This window comes from Schistocerca serialis, chromosome 1, assembly GCF_023864345.2.
Source record: "Schistocerca serialis cubense isolate TAMUIC-IGC-003099 chromosome 1, iqSchSeri2.2, whole genome shotgun sequence".
NCBI classification, from domain to species: Eukaryota; Metazoa; Arthropoda; class Insecta; order Orthoptera; family Acrididae; genus Schistocerca; species Schistocerca serialis.
In genome coordinates, this window is record NC_064638.1 from 949,098,962 (window position 1) to 949,122,354 (window position 23,393).

Here is a 23,393-nt window from a genome sequence, read left to right on the forward strand (position 1 = left end):
GGAAAGACCTAAAACTCTTAAATTAAATGAGCCAGATGGGAAACTGCACATGAACATGTGAAAAGTGTTTTGACCATCATACAATATCACTCAGTTGTCCAGCTATAACTTCCGTTAAATGTACATAAGCTGAATTCTGATCAACTATCCTTTCTTTCTTCTACTTATTTCATCTGATGATGATAGATCCACATCATCTTCAGAATGTTTTTAATAATTCGGCATTTTTAAATCTCTTTGTACTCATCTAAATTTCTCTATTGAGCCAAATATAAAGTCCACATTCACTATTACAACAATCTTTTTACTAATTACTTCACTTCAAAGCACATCCATACTTTCACCAGCTATGACGACTCAAGTGTGATACTGCGGGCATTTCCTTTGACTTCTTACCCAATGCTAATAATAGGAAATTAAAGTCCTATATGTATTTCTTATTACTGCCGTTGTTATCATGTACACTCAGCTTTCTGTCAAAACTTCCACATACAAATACATGCACATGCACAGGCAAACATACACCTGAATGGATACAATGTGCCAAGTGACTAGGTAGTGGATCTCATGTGGGTAAGGAGAAAAAAGAGGCAGGGAAAAAGAGAAAGACTGGGTGACAAGTGGGAGGAAGAGAGATCATGTGTCTGGTATAAGAATGCGGTACAGGTGAGCTTATTGTCCACAGGCAGGCATGATTGTGCACAACGCACATTGGTGTGGAAGTATTGATTTCCACATCTGTATATTTGATCATGTCAGTGGTTCATTGTCCCAGTCAAGATAAACGTTCAGACAAGTTATGTGATTTGGGCATGCTATGTCTGATTCATTAGCTCCCCAAAGGGTATGCATTCCAATACCTCACTTCAAAGATCAAGTATTGTGTGGAAAAGTAAAGCACAAATCCAGCCGTAGTGGGAACTAATTTGACCATGTTACCAGATAGTCATGTTCCATTTGGAAGTACTGTATAGTGTTACCTTACACTAAAAACGCTTTCGTAGCTGCATTTCAGTTCAAAGTAGTACATGTTTTTACCTTTTAGTACAAGCATGGAAAGTGATCATAGAAAGAGCATTCACAGAGGACCACAATTGCTTGTTGCTAACTTTGTTAAGTTTGATGACAATGAATAGGAAAGAGTTAAGCAGAAGTGCCAACCAGAAAATGCAACGAAAAGTGCAATCAAATTATGAAGTTGAGGCAAATTATGTAAGGAAGAATACAATGCTAAGTTGTATGTGATTCAAGTAACAACCCCAAAGAAAAAGATGCAAAATGTACACAATAAGTACCTCACTGGCAATATGGTTAAATGTCTTGTTATGGATCAATTTTTGCAAGATCATAAACAATACAGAGAAATACTGACTCTGAAAACCTTCACAGTTTTTGTCACACAGAAATTCAATGCTTGCAATGAATCTCTGAGAAGAATTATTCTATCAATGGGGCCAGGCTTTAAAAGAACCCAGCACAAACAAGTTATAATGGGTGAAGTAAATGACACAGTTTGGAAAATTATACATGTTAGATTTTTACAAAAACATGAAGCATCAGAAATCAAGCAGTCTGTGTTTATCCGGACAAAGCATGGCTTCATTCACATTACACTGTGAATAAATGCTGACACAATGGAAGTGTGAGAAAAATATCATTAAACAAAAGTGCTGGTCAATATTTAATTGTTTTGCTTTGCAGGGTGTTAGCATTCATTTGTTTACCGCGTAACAGTGCCGCCCCACTTTTAAGTCTACTGGAATATATGCTGTTACTACCTCACCCCACCCCCCACCCAGTTTCTTGGTTGTAACAATGAAAGTGCAACCACAATGGCCAGGCTTCAGTTTACTTTGCCAGTTAATAAGTATCACTTCATCATAACAACATCACAAGGTCTTATTGACCTAGTATCCCACCCATGCCAACAAATTACAAAAATAATAATCACAATCTACTCCTCCATTGCAGCTGTCTGCCTCTGGAATAAGCTACCCCATACCCTGCTGCATTTAAGAAAAATACTGAAGTACTTTCTTTTGTCAACTCATAACTTTTGCCCAAAAATTAACATATACACTGCCTGCATGGGAATGTGAGAGGAGTCATACTCATCGACAAGGTGCTGGTCGATCGCACCTGAAGATCACGAGGGTGTATCACTGTACTGTGCACCAACCAAATCATAACTCCTTCACATATGCACCTGTCATTCAATAACATGTACAGGACTCCCTGCAATACTGTGTGTCTTCCCACATTTGTTCAGAGACTTGTAGCAGTTGGACTAGAGAATTACTGTACCTTGCATAGACTGCTGGCTGCATTTGGAGTGATGCCATGATTGGGAAAAACAGTGATGAATCACTGTGCTGCACTACTACAGATGACCACTGTTGGCAAGTATGGCAGCAACCATGACCACTGTTGGCAAGTACGGCAGCAACCCAGAGGAAGGTGCCACTCTTCCAATGTTTTGAAGTGCCACAGCAGTGTTACTCCTAGCATGATGGTGTCACGAGCCATTGTGTGTGACTTTAGGTCAAGGCTAGTAGTGACTGAGGGAACTCCTGATAACACAATGGTATGTCACAGACTTCCTGCATCCTCACATGTTACCTTCCAAATGACTATATCATGGTGATACTATTTTTCAACATGGCAATGCTCATCCATCAAAGCATGTGTATCTGTCTGCTTGATGTTGAGGTAATCTCGTGGAAACCAAGATCCCCATATCAGTCTTTGGTTAAAATGTGTGGGATCATCATGGACATCAAATCTGTCCTAGTCCAGAATCCAGGATGTGAAGGACCTGTTACATGTCTGAAAGAACAGACATCATATCCATGTAAGTATATGTTACAATAGTTGAGGGTCAGTTTGCCTCAGAAGAGAATTCAATGACTTTATGATGCCCTTCCCAACAGAATCAGTGCATGTATCATAGCCAGAGTGGGTGCAGCATCACACTTATAAATGGGCTAATGTTGCCAAATTCTGTGTAAATTTGAGTCAATTTTGCTGTCACTGAAATTACATCACATACCCTCTCTAACTGAGAAGTCTGAATTGATTTCCTCCTGCCCTCCAGAATGGTCAACTTTTTTTCTTCTTCTTCTTCTTCTTCTTCTTCTTCTTCTGACAGTATATGTCTGTTTCTCTCTGCCAAACAATAAAGCAATGCCCACATCTTCTGCCAGATGTGCTCCTTTTTCAGGGTTGCAACAAGTTTCAGCAAGTACAATTCCCTGATATTTCCCTGATTTCCAGAAAAGTTTTAGCATTTTCCCCTAACCAACTTTTGAGATCCCAAGGGTAAGTTAAGACAAAGCTGACAATCTGTCTTTGCAGTTATGGTACATGAAACAATAGTGCAAACAAGGAAATATATATAAAAAAACTTGCAAGCAGATGGTGTTAACTAAAGTGAGTAAAAATCTTAAGTACTAACATCAACATCTTTTGTAATGAACTGTTTTTAGGTGGAGAAAACAAGCCAAATTATATGTGTGTTTCATTAAGACCACTGGTGTTATTTTATTTCAATAAAACAAAACACATTTGGTAACAAAAGTACCCATTTCCTTGGAAGTTGTAAGGCAGATTTAAAATAGCTTCACTGATTTCAGAAATCACCTCAGAAAAAAGCTGGCCTCTTGAAAGAAGAGTATAAGGCGGGGAAGAACTGTGCAAACCGACACTGCAGGTGACCACCAATAAAATGTGGTTCTACTATGTTCGTTATTGTCGGTTATTAGTCACTTCTTATAAGTATTATTTTACAGGTATTGCGTGATTTTTCTTTCGAGAAATATAATAATACAGAGCATAAAACTGCCAGCGACTGACAAAATTTTCTTCTTCTTATCATCCAAACTTTCTAACATAAAAACTACTTTTGAAGTGCCAAAATGTACTACAATAAATAAAATGTCGATAAAATGCCACACTGAACAACATATTTGCAGTGAGACAGTTGCAATTACTGAAATCCATCACCCATGGCCTCTGGCCTGCTGAGGAGCACCACAGTCCTGGGTCCATGGATAAACCATGAAAATCCACTGCATTATGCCACACACAAACACATCCAACCCGCCGGTAGATCAGTGAAGCTAGATCCAACGGGCAGGGTCTGCACACTAGTGGGAACCGAATGGCTCCAGATCAGCAGGTCCGACCCATTACAGATACCCGCAAAAACAACCTCTGACTTTGGCCCATCGTAGAAATCCACTCATGTGGCCAGCCATTCATGAGCCACAGACGGCATGTGGATGGAATGAGACCATGGTGATCAATCAATCCAACAGATAACTTGTTCAAATACTCTGAAAATCAATGATAATGAGGATAGCTAGAAACTTACCATAAAGGTGATTGCTGAGTTGCACAAAGGCAGGTAGAAAACAGAATCTCATTCTCATTCTAGAACCACACTCTCAAAACTAAATTTTCAGCCATAGCTTTTGTCAGAAAACGAGAGCACACACAGATTCACACAATGACTTGGACACAACTCATGCAGACATGACTGCCATCTCCGGCCACTGCGTCTACAGTCTCTGAGAATCAGATCTGATGAGAGGCAGGGAGGCATGAAGAGTAGTTTGTTTAGCAAACCTCATGCCTCTCTGCCCCTCGTCGGCAGCTCCTAGGCTACCGGCAAGAAGTGGTGGCAACATTGACTGCAAGCTGAGGGGAGTGGTAGGAAGAAGGGAAGCACTAATAATGAGGGAGTAGGGACATGGTGCATGTACTCAGCTGCACCCAGCCGGTGATGATGCATGACACCTCAGTCAACAAACCATTTCATTTCATCTACTGAAATGAAACAAGATTTTTCCAGCATTTTTCCTTTTCTTCTTTTTCCAAATTTCCCTGATTTCCCTAACGTGTTTGAAATTCCGCAATTTCCCTGATTTCCAGAACCTGTAGCCACCCTGTTTTTCTGCTTCTCCTCAATATTCTACAATGTTCCCATACCTGCAAAATCTCTCTCTCTCTCTCTCTCTCTCTCTCTCTCTCTCTCTCTCTTTTGCCTACCGTATTTACTCGAATCTAAGCCGCACTTTTTTTCCGGTTTTTGTAATCCAAAAAACCGCCTGCAGCTTAGAATCGAGTGCAAAGCAAGCGGAAGTTCTTAAAAATGTCGGTGGGTGCCGCCACAACTTAGTTCTGCCGTCGAATATATGTAGCGCTACACAGGCATGCTTTGTAGGGTGCTGTTTGTAGGCACAAAGATAAATACTGGCGCCAAAACCTCTGCGTCAGTAAATAAATTAAAAAAAAAAAGGTGGAAGACAAGCTTTTTTTCTCCGCGCCGAGTTTCGACCACTGCATTTTCATAAATTATCCAACGAAGTAAATACTAATTCCGTATTGTTCATCTTCGAATGTAGCAGCATTTCAATGTACTACGAAAATCCGACTGGCAAGAATGTTTAGGATGTTTGTCAATATGGCCAACTCTACGATCTGAATTTTTTCCTATCTGTGAGAAGAGATGGTTGCTAATACGAACTTTTATAAATTGTGAATCACATGCAGTATTCTCGTCACCATAAGAATAATACGAATATAAACATTTTGCCATGTATTGTTTCGTGTTTGCTACTATCTCATTTAAATCCTGTCTGCGTAATAAACCATAAAACTAGAGTGAGACAACAGCAAACGCGGAAGAATATACATATCATGTCATGTGTATATTCTTATGCTAAACAGTCATACAGTCAGAAATGAAGTGAGGCAATTGCCTAGATTTTTAAATCTAAGACGACTCTAATTTCTGTGCAGAATGTAATGTACTAAAGCTGCAAAGATTTTCAAATGGAGAAAAATTTTCGCTAAACTCTCGTTCAGAACATCTTCTATCATACGCAGTCTATTATTTGGTTCTTGTTAATCATTATCAAAGAAAGCAGCAGTGTAAGTAACAACAAGTAGCAGTCTCTTGCCATTGTTTCGCTAATGAGACGATTCCTCTCTCTCTTTTTTTTCTTTTTTTTTTATTTGTAAGTGGCGGTAGCGCGCTCAAAAGCAAGCCATGCCGCGATCGGCGACAGGCCGTAAATACGCAGTATCAGAGTACGACAAACAATGCATGACACAGTACAGTAATGCATTTTCAGCGTAGAGTGACGTAAACACCTATAACAAAGAAAACTGCGCTTATCAGATCAAAGAAAAATAAGCAATCAATTCAAACCAGACGAAGCACGTGAAAAAGGAAGGGTACCCGTATAAATACGGACGGAGCGCCTGACGCATAGCAATGGCTACCTGGTAAAGCTTAACTGCTAAGCTTACGACTCGAACCAAACTACTGTAGCTGTATCGTCATTCATTCGACCTAAATTGTCTCATATTACAGTCGACCAACGTTGTTTCAATTTGGAGATTCTTCCTAAAACTTTTCTCTCCCCTTGAATTTCGAGTCTCAAATTTCAGGTGCGGCTTAGATTCGGGAAATTTTTTTTCCTTGATTTTGAGTCTCATTTTTCAGGTGCGGCTTAGATTCGAGTGCGGCTTAGACTCGAGTAAATACGGTAATACCTTTGTTCTGGTTGTATGTAAAGTATGCTAGTGGTAAGACACAATCAATGCCATGTCTGCACAACAGCAATGGAAACACTATCACTGACAGTGCTGCCAAAGCAGAGTTACTCAACACAGCCTTCCAAAATTCCTTCACCAAAGAAGATGAAGTAATATTTCAGAATTTGAATCAAGAACAGCTGCCAACATGAGTAACTCAGAAGTAGATACGTTTGTAGTAGTGAAGCAACTTAAATCACTTAATAAAAACAAGTCTTCCCATCCAGACTGTATACCAACTGTGTTCATTTCAGAGTATGCTGAAGCAGTAGCTTCATACTTAGCAATCATATACAACCATTCGCTCAACAAAAGATCCATACCCAAAGACTGCAAGGTTGCACAGGTCACACCAGTATGAGTAATCCACTAAATTACTGGGCCCTATCATTAACATCGATATGCAGCATGATTTTGGAACGTATACTGTATTCGAACATTACGAATTACCTCGAAGAGAATAGTCTCCTGTCATAGTGTCAACACAGATTCAGAAAACATTGTTCTTGCGAAACAAGTTGGCTCATTACTCAAAGTACAGAGTGTTGTCAAAAAGGGATTTCAAATTGGTTCCATATTTCTAGATTTTCAGAAGGCTTTTGATACCATACCTTGCAAGCGGCTTGTAATGAAATTGCATGCTTATGGAACATCACCTCAGCTATGCAACTAGATTCGTGATTTCCTGTCAGCGAGGTCACAGTTCATAGTAACTGCCAGAAAGTCTTCGAGTAAACAAGAAGGATGCCAGAAAGTCTTCGAGTAAACCAGAAGGATTTCCGGCATTCCCCAAGGTAGTGTTCTAGACCCTCAGCTGTTCTCTATCTACATAAACAACTTACGAGACAATCTGAGCAGCCATCTTAGGTTGATTGCAGATGATGCTGTCGTTTATCATCTTGTAAAGTCATCCGAAGATCAAAACAAGCTTCACAAAGATTTAGAAAAGATATCTGTATGGTGCGAAAATTGGCATCTGATCCTAAATAACAAAAAGTGTGGGAACACCACATGAGTGCTAAATGGAATCAGTTAAACTTTGATTACATGATAAATCAATCATATCAAAAGGCCACAAATTCAAAGAAAACCTAGGAATTACAATTACTAACAACTTGAATTGGAAAGAACACACAGAAAATGTTGTAGAGAAGGTGAACCAAAGACTGTGTTTTATTGGCAGAACACTTACAAGATGCAAGACACTTTTCCATCCTTTTCTGGTGTGCTGCTGCATGATGTTGGATTCTTACTGGATAGGACAACAGGATAATGTGACTCATGTGCACGGGTTGTTGAATGCTGATTGTCAAATGAGAGATTGACTGTTGGCTCTGAACATTCCTAAACCTATTGTGCATCACATTGTTATAGAAGAACTGAACCTGTGAAAGGTGTTCAATAGCCTCGTCCTCAAACTGTTGATGGATGAGCAAAAGGCCAACTGAGCGATGATGGCAAGCGAATGAAAGAACATATGAAAACTGAACCAGGTTATTTGAACAATGTATTAATGATGATGAAATGTGAGCATTTTGATACATCCCAGAGATGACACAAAGAGTACTGACTGGCATATCCCAGTGTCCCTGAAGTAGAAGAAGGCAATGATGAGCAAATCCAAATTGAAGACATTCCTGATAGTCCTCTTCAAAGCCAAGGGTGTGGTTCACGAAGAGTTTGTGCCTAAAGGACACTGTTAACACTGCCTGCTACATGGGTGTTCTGCAAAGTTTGCGAAAAGACATCGCCGTGTAGTGCAACATTGGTTATTCATGAGAATGACTATGTGCCGCTGAGGACACTCACGCTGGCAAAAGATAGTTGTCTCTCTTATAAACATTTTATATCGTGGGAAAAATATACTGTCCGCAGTCCAATCTATTACCTGAGCAGTTTGTGTGTGACATAGCACATAGGGGCAAGGTGCTGTGAGGAGAGCACAGTAGCACTTGCTGGACGTGGACATTTATGTCTTGGTACCGCTCCTGTCTAGAGCCTTTGTATCGAGAGAATTACTCAAGCATGCACAGTGACAGATGGTCTGAAGTGGGTTCAGTCGAGTACATAGTTCTAATTTTTCTCTGCTAGCAGACAGGACTAAATGGAAAGAACTATAATGTTGTTAGGAATTTTGATCACCAGAGATCATTGGTGCACCGAGACATTCAAGAAACAGGTCAAGAGAATGTTTTTATGAATTGTTCTGTTTATTTATGTTTGTACAGTTTTGTATATGCTTTCAGCAGTGTGAATGATGGGTGAATGTTGTCTAAAGAAGAGCTTCTGTGAAGTATGGAAGGTAGGAGACAAGGTACTGGCAGAAGTAAAGCTGTGAGGATGGGGCACGAGTCGTGATTGGATTGCTCAGTTGGTAGAGCACTTACCCGCGAAATGCAAAGGTCCAAAGTTCAAGTCTTGGTCCAGCACACAGTTTTAATCTGCCAGGAAGTTTCATATCAGCACACACACTGCAGCAGAGTGAAAATTTTATTCAGAAAATTAGTAAACTTGATGAAAAACTCGAAAAGCAGATTGCTGTTTTAAAAGAAATGTGGAAAAATGATATGAAGTCGTTAGAAAGAAAAGTGGATGGCAAAGTTTCTCAAGTTGAGAATAATTGCCAATAATTCATTAAAACTGTAAAAAGTGAATTAACAGATGCCTTGAAAAAAGTTGCAATTGGAAACAAACAAAGGGTAGATTTGATAAAAGAAACTGTGCAGGAAGTAGAGGTCAAAATAGCGGTCTATATGCATAAATCATCACAAATCGTTAAGACAGTAAAATCACTTCTGAATATGCCAAAGGTATGAATGAAGTAAAAAGTTTGTCTGACCGAGTGGGTGTGTCTGAAGAAAATGTTCTTCAGCTAACTAACCAGGTAGAAGAGGTTGAAAATAAGTAGGATGAGGATAGAGGAAGATTATGCCAAGTTAAAACTAACCTCAGACATGAAACAGCAGTCGGTGTAGTTTTGTAGCAGAATCGTCTGAAATATCATGTCACTAACGGGCAGTTTTTACATTTTGCTCCAACAGGAAATGTACACCAAAAGAATTTTGGAATGGCCTTGAAGGTGTTCTACCTAGTTTGCGATCAGACGGACAAAAAATAGGGTTTATTATGTCTAAATTCTTGGGAAAGGCAGGAGCTTCGGGGGTTTTCACTACTGAACAGTACTATATTCTAGATAAATTTAATTCATTAGTTATTTGGAGAGAGTTGAGAAGTTGTTGCACGAGGAAGAGCATGCAAATTGTAACGTCAGACCACCAAATAATGAAGAACTGCGGCAGAATGTAAGCATTAACAGAATAGGCAGGTACCGTGGAAATAGCAGGAGCAGAGGTGCTGCTATCCAGAAAATGTCAGGGGAAGTAATGGAGAGCAGGTGCACAATTGTTGTTGTGGTCTTCAGTCCTGAGACTGGTTTGATGCAGCTCTCCATGCTACTCTATCCTGTGCAAGCTTTTTCATCTCCCAGTACCTACTGCAACCTACATCCTTCTGAATTTGCTTAGTGTATTCATCTCTTGGTCTCCCTCTACGATTTTTACCCTCCACGCTGCCCTCCAATACTAAATTGGTGATCCCTTGATGCCTCAGAACATGTCCTACCAACCGATCCCTTCTTCTGGTCAAGTTGTGCCACAAACTTCTCTTCTCCCCAATCCTATTCAATACTTCCTCATTAGTTATGTGATCTACCCATCTAATCTTCAGCATTCTTCTGTAGCACCACATTTCGAAAGCTTCTATTCTCTTCTTGTCCAAACTATTTATCGTCCATGTTTCACTTCCATACATGGCTACACTCCATACGAATACTTTCAGAAATGACTTCCTGACACTTAAATCTATACTGGATGTTAACAAATTTCTCTTCTTCAGAAACGCTTTCCTTGCCATTGCCAGCCTACATTTTATATCCTCTCTACTTCGACCATCATCAGTTATTTTGCTCCCCAAATAGCAAAACTCCTTTACTACTTTAAGTGACTCATTTCCTAATCTAATTCCCTCAGCATCACCCGACTTAATTAGACTACATTCCATTATCCTTGCTTTGCTTTTGTTGATGTTCATCTTATATCCTCCTTTCAAGACACTGTCCATTCCATTCAACTGCTCTTCCAAGTCCTTTGCTGTTTCTGACAGAATTACAATGTCATCGGCGAACCTCAAAGTTTTTATTTCTTCTCCATGAATTTTAATACCTACTCCGAATTTTTCTTTTGTTTCCTTTACTGCTTGCTCAATATACAGATTGAACAACATCGGGGAGAGGCTACAACCCTGTCTTACTCCCTTCCCAACCACTGCTTCCCTTTCATGTCCCTCGACTCTTATAACTGCCATCTGGTTTCTGTACAAATTGTAAATAGCCTTTCGCTCCCTGTATTTTACCCCTGCCACCTTTAGAATTTGAAAGAGAGTATTCCAGTCAACATTGTCAAAAGCTTTCTCTAAGTCTACAAATGCTAGAAACGTAGGTTTGCCTTTCCTTAATCTTTCTTCTAAGATAAGTCGTAAGGTCAGTATTGCCTCACGTGTTCCAGTGTTTCTACGGAATCCAAACTGATCTCCCCCGAGGTTGGCTTCTACTAGTTTTTCCATTTGTCTGTAAAGAATTCGTGTTAGTATTTTGCAGCTGTGACTTATTAAGCTGATAGTTCGGTAATTTTCACATCTGTCAACACCTGCTTTCTTTGGGATTGGAATTATTATATTCTTCTTGAAGTCTGAGGGTATTTCGCCTGTTTCATACATCTTGCTCACCAGATGGTAGAGTTTTGTCAGGACTGGCTCTCCCACAGCCGTCAGTAGTTCCAATGGAATATTGTCTACTCCGGGGGCCTTGTTTCGACTCAGGTCTTTCAGTGCTCTGTCAAACTCTTCACGCAGTATCATATCTCCCATTTCATCTTCATCTACATCCTCTTCCATTTCCATAATATTGTCCTCAAGTACATCGCCCTTGTATAGACCCTCTATATACTCCTTCCACCTTTCTGCTTTCCCTTCTTTGCTTAGAACTGGGTTTCCATCTGAGCTCTTGATATTCATACAAGCCGTTCTCTTATCTCCAAAGGTCTCTTTAATTTTCCTGTAGGTGGTATCTATCTTACCCCTAGTGAGATAGGCCTCTACATCCTTACATTTGTCCTCTAGCCATCCCTGCTTAGCCATTTTGCACTTCCTGTCGATCTCATTTTTGAGACGTTTGTATTCCTTTTTGCCTGTTTCACTTACTGCATTTTTATATTTTCTCCTTTCATCAATTAAATTCAATATTTCTTCTGTTACCCAAGGATTTCTACTAGCCCTCGTCTTTTTACCTACTTGATCCTCTGCTGCCTTCACTACTTCATCCCTCAAAGCTACCCATTCTTCTTCTACTGTATTTATTTCCCCCATTCCTGTCAATTGCTCCCTTATGCTCTCCCTGAATCTCTGTACAACCTCTGGTTCTTTTAGTTTATCCAGGTCCCATCTCCTTAAATTCCCACCTTTTTGCAGTTTCTTCAGTTTTAATCTACAGGTCATAACCAATAGATTGTGGTCAGAGTCCACATCTGCCCCTGGAAATGTCTTACAATTTAAAACCTGGTTCCTAAATCTCTGTCTTACCATTATATAATCTATCTGATACCTTTTAGTATCTCCAGGGTTCTTCCATGTATACAACCTTCTTTCATGATTCTTAAACCAAGTGTTAGTTATGATTATGTTGTGCTCTGTGCAAAATTCGACCAGGCGGCTTCCTCTTTCATTTCTGTCCCCCAATCCATATTCACCTACTATGTTTCCTTCTCTCCCTTTTCCCACACTCGAATTCCAGTCACCCATGACTATTAAATTTTCGTCTCCCTTCACAATCTGAATAATTTCTTTTATTTCATCATACATTTCTTCAATTTCTTCGTCATCTGCAGAGCTAGTTGGCGTATAAACTTGTACTACTGTAGTAGGCGTGGGCTTCGTATCTATCTTGGCCACAATAATGCGTTCACTATGCTGTTTGTAGTAGCTTACCCGCATTCCTATTTTCCTATTCATTATTAAACCTACTCCTGCATTACCCCTATTTGATTTTGTGTTTATAACCCTGTAGTCACCTGACCAGAAGTCTTTTTCCTCCTGCCACCGAACTTCACTAATTCCCACTATATCTAACTTCAACCTATCCATTTCCCTTTTTAAATTTTCTAACCTACCTGCCCGATTAAGGGATCTGACATTCCACGCTCCGATCCGTAGAACGCCAGTTTTCTTTCTCCTGATAACGACATCCTCTTGAGTAGTCCCCGCCCGGAGATCCGAATGGGGGACTATTTTACCTCCGGAATATTTTACCCAAGAGGACGCCATCATCATGTAATCATACAGTAAAGCTGCATGCCCTCGGGAAAAATTACGGCTGTAGTTTCCCCTTGCTTTCAGCCGTTCACAGTACCAGCACAGCAAGGCTGTTTTGGTTATTGTTACAAGGCCAGATCAGTCAATCATCCAGACTGTTGCCCTTGCAACTACTGAAAAGGCTGCTGCCCCTCTTCAGGAACCACACGTTTGTCTGGCCTCTCAACAGATACCCCTCCGTTGTGGTTGCACCTACGGTACGGCTATCTGTATCGCTGAGGCACGCAAGCCTCCCCACCAACGGCAAGGTCCATGGTTCATGGGGGTGGGTGCACAATTATCAATCGTATTCTCCAGTGCAAGAGGATGATGTTGCGCCAAAGCGACAGTAAATGGGGGTAAACTTAAGAAATGGTACAGAATCCCAGAATCCATTAAACTAAATGTCGTCTGTGAAAGACGGGAAGCAGAAATTTGAACCCGCTAGCAAAACCCTTTGTACGTGTTAGCACTAAACAAACAGGGATTATAAGTGAGGAGCAGAAGAAGGTAGTAACAACAGACTAAACAAGCTACATAAAAATCTGTACATTTAACGGAGGTTTAGGGGATTTTTTTGACAGATATAAACAAAATAAGCACTGTATTGCAGATAAAATGGGTGATGTATTAGCGGAAAATGTGACAGAACCTGATTGCCAGAAAATCTTTAGCAAAACAAGTTGAAGTCGAGTCAGGTTCTGGGGGAGGAAAAAGCACAGAAGTGGCAAAATTATGGGAGATTAGTGTTGCCAGCATAGAGGATATACTAGCGTCTATAAATGACGACATTTGTGAGGTTATAAGGGAGAGGCAGAAAAATGGTGACCAAAACGGGGATCAGCCAATTAACTGTGAAAAAAAAGGAAGAGAGACAGGGGGGAAAGGGAGAACGGTAAAACATTGGAAAAAAATTTGAGCTGCCATTAGTGGACAGAATAGTTAGTATAAGGAAGAAAAGTGATGAGAGAAATTCTGCAAAAATCTGTGTAATTTCTGAAAACGGAAGGTTTAGGTAGAAGGGAGGTTGTTAACTATTTGTTGGAGGAGGGGTCTGACATAAGCAATGAAAGGAAAGTGTTGAGTCAGCCAGTAATTAGTCTGCAAGTGTGTAACAAACAAGTACAGTGTTTAGCAGATAGTGGCAGTGATTTATGTGCTGTGAGTAAAAGTTCATTAGAATCGTTGCCAAATAGAAATGAACTTGTAATAATGTCACAAATGGGGGTGCAGATAATTGCAGCTACAGGAAAAGTTAAAAAACCTGTTAACATGAATTTCTGTTGCCAGTAAAATTAATGGTGTGCAGCAAGTACTCCATAACTTCCTTATAATCCCTTATCTATGTATAAAAATGCTAACTGGCATAGATTTCTTTAACCAGTACAAAGGAAGATTAAATTTTAATGAAAATGTAGTAATTTTTTAAATAAATGGGAAAGATGTGGTTGAACCATTTTTTTGAAAAAATAATTTGACCAAAGAAGAAAGTATTCTTAGATGGAAGTATGGTTTCAGGTACAACATTGCATGTAAACACTGGAAGGACAGATATGTGGAGAATGGAGGAATCTTATGGATGCTACAATGCAAAGGTGCCATAATCAAAAATCAGGGAAATGTATGGGATGAAAAGACTATAGTGATCTGCTGGTGATAAGGAAGGATAAAATACCATTATTAAATGGAAGGACACAAACTGCAGTGCCATTAAAAAAAAAAAAAAAACGCGTACTTAACTTCAAAAGACTTTCATGAAACACGAAATTAAAAATGCTGAAAGAGATATTAAAATGTTGAAAATTTATTTCGAAAATTTGCATAAAGTTTGTCAAGTAAGAAATGAATTTTCATAAAGAAAATAAAAGATTAGGCTAGGTTAGTTGTAGACTGCAAAGTCCGTAGTAAGAAATTTGTAATTTTAGTTTATAAGAATGAGAATTGTTTGAAAGATTTAAAATCTGAAGCCAGGATCAATAATTTGTATAATTCTAAATTTTTTGGAAAAAACTTCATATTTATAGGGGGTGTGAGGCTTGGCACCTTATATCACTCCTGTCTAGAGCCCGTGCATCGGGAGAATTGCTCATGTGTGCAGTGACGGATGGTCTGAAGCGGGTTCAGTCGAGTACGTAGTTTTAATTTTCCTCTGCTAGAGGACGGTAGCAGACAAGACTAAACAGAAAAAAACTATAATGCAATTAAGAATTTTGATCATGAGAGTTCAGTGGTGCAGAGAGACATTCAAGAAACAGGTCAAGAGAATGTTTTCATGAATTGTTCTGTTTATTTCTTGAAGGCTTTTTTGTTTATTTATGTTTGTACAGGTTTGTATATGCTTTTAGAAGTGAGAAAGATGCGTGAATGTGGTCTAACATAAATATGTAGATCATTGTTCTACTGATGAATGCTGTACAAACTAGTGTTAGAAAGTTTTAAGACAGTGTGAATGCACACGACAAGGAATTTTGTATCCTATGTTAAGTAAGTTTATGGTAAAAGGAAAGCTAATTCGAGTGCAAATGAAAACAGTTAATAATGTAAAGTATAAACGAAATACCAGAATGTTAAAAATTTATTTTGGGAAAAAGTACAATTCGAAAGTGTTATCTGTTAATTGGTTAGTCGTGAAAAGCGTGTACTAACACGGGAAAATAATGTTTTTTTTATGAGGCGTAAAGAAAACTGACCAATCAGAATAGAGTATTCTTTGCGGGTCGTTTCTCTTGCGAGATATAGAATACAGAAGATTATCATTGAAAACATGTTTGTCATTCAGTAGCTGGGAGTAGTGAGGTTTTCCCTTACAGCATTACCTTGCCTGAAGACGAAGTCAAGGGTTCATGCATGGCCATGGCACAAAGTAGCCAGACCATGGGAACAAAACAAAAGGGTGACCATGTTGGAAGAAAGGAAGACCACAGCACACTGACAGATCCACCACACAGTATTCCCTACTCATGGTGTTACAGTTAAATCCACCCCCCCCCCCCCCCCTCCACACACACACACACACACACACACACACACACACACACACACACACAAAAAAGAAAGAGAAACTGCAGTTGCTACCTGGCTGTGATGGGTCATGTGGCAATGTTGCCGCAGCCACCCTACAGTCTCAATTTCACTCCAGCCGTTTTATTTCTGTATTAACTATGTACTCAAAGGATGCCATATTGACAGCATCAAAGCTACACAAGTGACTGTGGCAACAGCTTTAAACGAAGTTCCCATGACGTCTTGCTTTTGTGGGGTGGGGTGGGGTGGGACGGGGGGTGGGGAGGGGAGGGGAGGTAAAGAGATATATACACTATGACTTTTGGGATACACCTTGTTACAGAAAGCTGTATTGTGGTTACATATCAGCTACCACATGAGTGGGTCTGCTTACTGCTGGTTCTTCCTTTGAGAAAGTAGGATTTACTACTAATTCAGTTGGGGGGTGGGGAGGGGAGGGGAGGTAAAGAGATATATACACTATGACTTTTGGGATACACCTTGTTACAGAAAGCTGTATTGTGGTTACATATCAGCTACCACAGGAGTGGGTCTGCTTACTGCTGGTTCTTCCTTTGAGAAAGTAGGATTTACTACTAATTCAGTTGGTCCAGTTAATGACTGTATTATGAATGGGTAGGATGGCTTTTTCCACTCAAAGTTATTTTAAAAATTCTTTACTATTGTGCCATTGGTGTGATCAAATCAGTCACTTCTCTTCCACACATCAAAACCAATCACATTCTCTGCAGTCTCTGAGATGATGATCTTTAATGTGGTCTATTCTTGTTCGACATCATCTGTGATTGCTGGACATTTGTCGAGTTGTTCTGACACCTCATCTTGGAAGTGTGAGCAAACGTCTTTGTTCTGCCGGTTGTTGATGTTGAATTTTCTGTGCGGTGAGTTTGAGAAGTGGGATCGTGGCTTGCGATACTTTGGTAAACTCAGATGGCTAACTAAAAGTTTGAAGAGCTCAAGCAGAAGTGTCAGAATAAAATACGAGCAATCAAGAACAAATGGTGGCAACAAAAAGCCTCTGAACTCCAAAATCTTTCAGATGTAAGGAACCTGTGTGGCTTCTATGCCTTATGCCTTATGGAGCCATGCACTCCTCATCAGGAACACCATCCTCTTAAATCGTTGGAAAGAGCACTTCAGCTTGCTGTTGAATCACACTTCTACTGCCGCTGGAGACTTTCTAAAACATGTGCCACAGCATACTCCACAACCCTGGATGGCTCATCCTCCAACATTTCAAGAATTCAGCAAGGCACTCGATAGTATGAAACCAGGAAAGGCTCCTGGACCTGACAACATCCCGTTGGAACTTATCCAGGGTGGTGGCTTGCCTCTAAAAGCCTCTAAAAACTAGGCTCTTCTCACTCATACTACTAATGTGGGAAACCTGCAAGGTACCAGCCAACATGAAGAATTCCACAATTGTCACCATCTTCAAGAAAGGCGATAGAAGCACCTGTGGTAACTACCTTAGAATATCCTTGCTCTCTCTCTCTGTCGCTGGTAAAACTTTTTCCAGAATCCTTTTAAATCGCCTTCAGACACTTTCAGAGACTGTGCTTCCTGAGTCTCAATGCAGGCTTTGCCCATCAAGAGGGACAACTGACACGATTTTCTGTGCACGACAATTGCAGGAGAAGTGCAAAGAACTACAAAAGCTTTTACTATTAGTTTTATACAATCTAGAAAAGGCCTTTGATACAGTTCCCAGAGAAGTCATGTGGATGGTATTAAAATGTTTTGGCTGCCCTGAAGACTTTGTTGACCTGATTAAAGCTCTCCATGATAACATGACTGGACAGGTCATCTGCCAGAATGAAACCTCTAATGAATTCCCAATAACAAGTGGGCTCAAACAAGGACATTCTTGCACCAACATTATTTGCCTTGTACCTGGCAGCTATGCTTTGTGAGACATCTGTGAACAATGCTGGGGTAGAACTAAAGTACAGGTTCGATGGAGGATTACTCAACCAATCCAGACTCCATTCAAAAAAGTTCACAAGTACCACTCGTGTAACAGAGCTGCAGTATGCTGACAACAATGCCTCTCCAATTCATTCACCTGCAGAGATGTTAACTGTTTCAGCAAGGCATAACAATGATTTGGTCTTTCCATCAATATTCAAAAGACAAAGGTGCTCGCACAGCCAGCTCCTGGCTCTTCCATTCCCAATTTCGGCATATCCATTTCTGATACACCCTCAGAACAAGTGGGCCATTTCATTTATTTAGGAAGCATACTGTCAAATAATTTCTCATCTGAGAAAGATGTGGAGAACAGAATGTGTGCTGCTCATGTAACATTTGGTCGTCTTAGAAAACATGTCTTTCTTAATAAAGACCTAACACTATACACCAACCTGATGGTGTATAAAGCTGTTGTCATCTCAATGCTGCTCTATGGTTGCGAAACCTGGACATTATACCGCTGCGATCTGAAGAAACTAGAATGCTTCAACCAACAGAAGCTAAGATACATCATGAGCATGAAATGGGCTGACTTTATATATCAAATATCACCATTCCTGAGAAAGCAAAAACAAATAGTATAGAAGCTCTCTTTATTGGGCACCAACTAAGATGGGTTGGGCATGTCCAGCGTATGAGAGATGACAGACTTCCACGTCAAATGCAGCACAGTGAAGTGAGCACAGGTAAAATGCCCCAAGGTGCCCCTATTAAATGCTATAATGATCAATATAAGAAAAATCTAAAAACCTCTAACATCGATCCAAGTAATTGGTCCACCACAGCAGAAGATCACAGCCACTGGCTTTCAACTACCTCAAATGCTCTTCAGAACTTTGAGCAAGAACACTGAAGACTGGAGAATGACAAACGCCAGAGATGTAAAACTCCTCCTGGCCCAGCCATGTGCTCAACTTCCATCATTTGTAATTTCTGTGGTCGCATGTTCCACACTAGGATTGGACTACTAAGCCATCAAAGACATTTCCACACCTGAACCGTGACAAAGGAAATCTCTGGAGAGAAATGAAAACTCAGATACAAATATCAGCTGCAGCTGTTGACTATTGTGCCAGCAAGACGAGTGCAACATACAGTAGAACGTTGAGTCCCTTTTACGATTCCGTACCTCAATTGGTAAAAACAGAACCCTTTTAGGATCACTTTGCTGTCCGTCTGTCCAACTGTTAAGATCATTTAGATGTATCAAGATGAAATTTATGTCACATAATAAGGCTTATGAACCTCTGGTGATGTAAAGATGTTAAGCTTCTAAGTCAATGTAATCAAAAGATAGGCAATTTACGTCACATATTTTGATACTTGCAAACTCTTTAACCAAAACCTATGGAGTATTTCCCATTGACCTAGAATCATGAAACTTGTCAAGAAGCAAGGTTCACAGTACAAGTAAATGAAAAAAATGCCAAAATTGTTAATTTGTAATTATATCACACGAAAAAAATCTTTGTCATTTGTTACCCAGCTGTCTGTCTGTCTGTCCGTCTGTTAAGATGCTTTTTTCTCAGGAATCAAGCTGAAATTTATGTTACATACTAAGATTCACAGTCAGTTTTCCAGACACCATCACAGATCCTATCGTTTTTTTCTTCCCATGCCACACTGTTTGTTGAAACGTGGTAATGTCGTAGTAACACTTTTGAACCTGATGGCTTTGATGAGGAGTGCCGAGTAGACAGTCCAGCAGCAGCTAATGAAAATACCCAGTTTTGGGATCTACTGTATATGAACATCACAACTAAGATATGCTGTGATGGATAGATCAAGTAAAAGGTGTTGCTTAAACAACCTGGGCTCTGCAAATGGCCATTGTGATTGTGTGTATTTTGAAATGTTCACAGTCCAATTGACTGCTGTTCAGAGGTCGCCAGTGTCCAACCAACGTTGCCATAGCAACAACATTATGAGAAGAACAGATTGGTCACCAGTCACCATAAATGGACACTCGCACACGCACACACACAAGGAGGGGGGGGGGGGGGGGGGGCAGGCACACCTCACACATACATGATTGCTATCTCCAACCACTACAGCCAGAAACACTGCTATAGAATGCACAGACACTGCAGTATGCGATAACAACGGCAACAACTATATTTCTTGCCTCATTGTCATAGTAGATTTTGACACAATTTCAAAACCAAGCCCCAGAATATAATTTTACTCTATTTCTCCTCAGAAAGCATGTAACTATCAATAAACCAAGGCACTATAAGAGCTAACATGATTATTGACAATGTTTTTTCCAACTTTGATACCTAATGTTTTACTGTTCATTTTTTTCAGTCATAACTTGCAAATTTGGTTACCAAGTATTGAAGTAATGATTTTAATTTATGTTTTGATTTTCATATAAACTGTTGTTGTTGTTGTTGTTGTGGTCTTCAGTCCTGAGCCTGGTTTGATGCAGCTCTCCATGCTACTCTATCCTGTGCAAGCTTCTTCATCTCCCAGTACCTACTGCAACCTACATCCTTCTGAATCTGCTTAGTGTATTCATCTCTTGGTCTCCCTCTACGATTTTTACCCTCCACGCTGCCCTCCAATACTAAATTGGTGATCCCTTGATGCCTCAGAACATGTCCTACCAACCGATCCCTTCTTCTGGTCAAGTTGTGCCACAAACTTCTCTCCTCCCCAATCCTATTCAATACTTCCTCATTAGTTATGTGATCTACCCATCTAATCTTCAGCATTCTTCTGTAGCACCACATTTCGAAAGCTTCTATTCTCTTCTTGTCCAAACTATTTATCGTCCATGTTTCACTTCCATACATGGCTACACTCCATACAAACACTTTCAGAAATGACTTCCTGACACTTAAATCTATACTCAATGTAAACAAATTTCTCTTCTTCAGAAACGCTTTCCTTGCCATTGCCAGTCTACATTTTATATCCTCTCTACTTCGACCATCATCAGTTATTTTGCTCCCCAAATAACAAAACTCCCTTACTACTTTAAGTGTGTTATTTCCTAATCTAATTCCCTCAGCATCACCCAACTTAATTCGACTACATTCCATTATCCTTGTTTTGCTTTTGTTGATGTTCATCTTATATCCTCCTTTCAAGACACTGTCCATTCCAGTCAACTGCTCTTCCAAGTCCTTTGCTGTTTCTGACAGAATTACAATGTCATCGGCGAACCTCAAAGTTTTTATTTCTTCTCCATGAATTTTAATACCTACTCCGAATATTTCTTTTGTTTCCTTTACTGCTTGCCCAATATACAGATTGAACAACATCGGGGAGAGGCTACAACCCTGTCTTACTCCCTTCCCAACCACTGCTTCCCTTTCATGTCCCTCGACTCTTATAACTGCCATCTGGTTTCTGTACAAATTGTAAATAGCCTTTCGCTCCCTGTATTTTACCCCTGCCACCTTTAGAATTTGAAAGAGAGTATTCCAGTCAACATTGTCAAAAGCTTTCTCTAAGTCTACAAATGCTAGAAACGTAGGTTTGCCTTTCCTTAATCTTTCTTCTAAGATAAGTCGTAAGGTCAGTATTGCCTCACGTGTTCCAGTGTTTCTACGGAATCCAAACTGATCTTCCCTGAGGTTGGCTTCTACTAGTTTTTCCATTCGTCTGTAAAGAATTTGTGTTAGTATTTTGCAGCTGTGGCTTATTAAACTGATAGTTCGGTAATTTTCACATCTGTCAACACCTGCTTTCTTTGGGATTGGAATTATTATATTCTTCTTGAAGTCTGAGGGTATTTCGCCTGTTTCATACATCTTGCTCACCAGATGGTAGAGTTTTGTCAGGACTGGCTCTCCCAAGGCCGTCAGTAGTTCCAATGGAATGTTGTCTACTCCAGGGGCCTTGTTTCGACTCAGGTCTTTCAGTGCTCTGTCAAACTCTTCACGCAGTATCATATCTCTCATTTCATCTTCATCTACATCCTCTTCCATTTCCATAATATTGTCCTCAAGTACATCGCCCTTGTATAGATCCTCTATATACTCCTTCCACCTTTCTGCTTTCCCTTCTTTGCTTAGAACTGGGTTTCCATCTGAGTTCTTGATATTCATACAAGTCGTTCTCTTATCTCCAAAGGTCTCTTTAATTTTCCTGTAGACAGTATCTATCTTACCCCTAGTGAGATAGGCCTCTACATCCTTACATTTGTCCTCTAGCCATCCCTGCTTAGCCATTTTGCACTTCCTGTCGATCTCACTTTTGAGACGTTTGTATTCCTTTTTGCCTGCTTCATTTACTCCATTTTTATATTTTCTTCTTTCATCAATTAAATTCAATATTTCTTCTGTTACCCAAGGATTTCTACTAGCCCTCGTCTTTTTACCTACTTGATCCTCTGATGCCTTCGCTACTTCATCCCTCAAAGCTACCCATTCTTCTTCTACTGTATTTCTTTCCCCCATTCCTGTCAATTGCTCCCTTATGCTCTCCCTGAAACTCTGTACAACCTCTGGTTCTTTCAGTTTATCCAGGTCCCATCTCCTTAAATTCCCACCTTTTTGCAGTTTCTTCAGTTTTAATCCACAGGTCATAACCAATAGATTGTGGTCAGAGTCCACATCTGCCCCTGGAAATGTCTTACAATTTAAAACCTGGTTCCTAAATCTCTGTCTTACCATTATATAATCTATCTGATACCTTTTAGTATCTCCAGGGTTCTTCCATGTATACAACCTTCTTTCATGATTCTTAAACCAAGTGTTAGCTATGATTATGTTGTGCTATATAAATTACTAAGCCAAAATTTGACCACAATCTCACCAAATTATGAGTGAAGATAACACCAACAACTTTTAAAAAACTAATCACTCTCACCTTAAGGGTATGTTTCAGGGATGGTTTTCTTTTCTTTTCCTTTTTTTGTGGTGTGGGGCGGGTTATTTATTAGTAAAATAGCTACTTCTACTTTTCACGGGAATTTAAGTTCCTGGGCTAAATTTCAAAATTCGTTGTGGTTTGAAGTGAAGCATCAGACTTCAGTATCTATCAGCCAATTTCTACCATAACTGCATTAAAAACTTACATGATGCCTGAGCACATAAGCTAGCAAAAGATTATGCTCACTGATCTTTAAACTTATTTTGCTAACTAATTAGTGTCACTAATTAGCATTTTAATGCATCTCCTGAATAAATTAAGAAAATTAGAAACTACAATAACAAATTTAAAATTAAAACATTCTTGAAAGTCTTGAAATTCCCAGGACCGATATCTTGCAGTATTGATATCAATGACAGGCAAGAATCATTGAGATTCTCAATTCCTGAGGGGGGGATGATCTACTCTACTCTACTCTACTCTACTCTACTCTAACTCTTACTCTGCTCTCGCTTGACCAATTTTTTCATAATCCAAAGAATATACTAACCCAGCTCCACAACTCCCCT

At 39.8% G+C, this 23,393-nt stretch overlaps 1 protein-coding gene across 2 annotated transcripts in view; it reads right to left on the reverse strand.

Moving 5' to 3' along the window:
* The window catches only part of LOC126412640 (pre-piRNA 3'-exonuclease trimmer-like), a 228,370-nt gene that overhangs the window by 163,151 nt on the left and 41,826 nt on the right, over nt 1-23,393 (reverse strand). The window lies entirely within an intron of this gene.